Source organism: Desmodus rotundus, chromosome 3 (genome assembly GCF_022682495.2).
Source record: "Desmodus rotundus isolate HL8 chromosome 3, HLdesRot8A.1, whole genome shotgun sequence".
NCBI classification, from domain to species: Eukaryota; Metazoa; Chordata; class Mammalia; order Chiroptera; family Phyllostomidae; genus Desmodus; species Desmodus rotundus.
This window is the reverse complement of record NC_071389.1, coordinates 20,281,770-20,281,972: the sequence shown is the minus strand read 5'-3', so window position 1 is coordinate 20,281,972 and position 203 is coordinate 20,281,770.

The following is a 203-nucleotide window of genomic DNA, read 5'->3' as shown; positions in this document are numbered from 1 at the left end:
ACCGGCCAATCGGGGCACCCCGAACGGCGAAGTGGGCGGGCAGTCCGCGTCTACAGCCTATCTAGACGCTCGGAGTCGCTCCCCAGAGCCGAGGCGCGCTCTCAGCGCCTGGCCCGACACGGCCCGGGGCGACTTCCTTTGCCTGAGCGCGCGCGCGCGCGCGCGCTGTTGGTGGGCGAGCGCCCGCCCGGGGTCACGTGAGC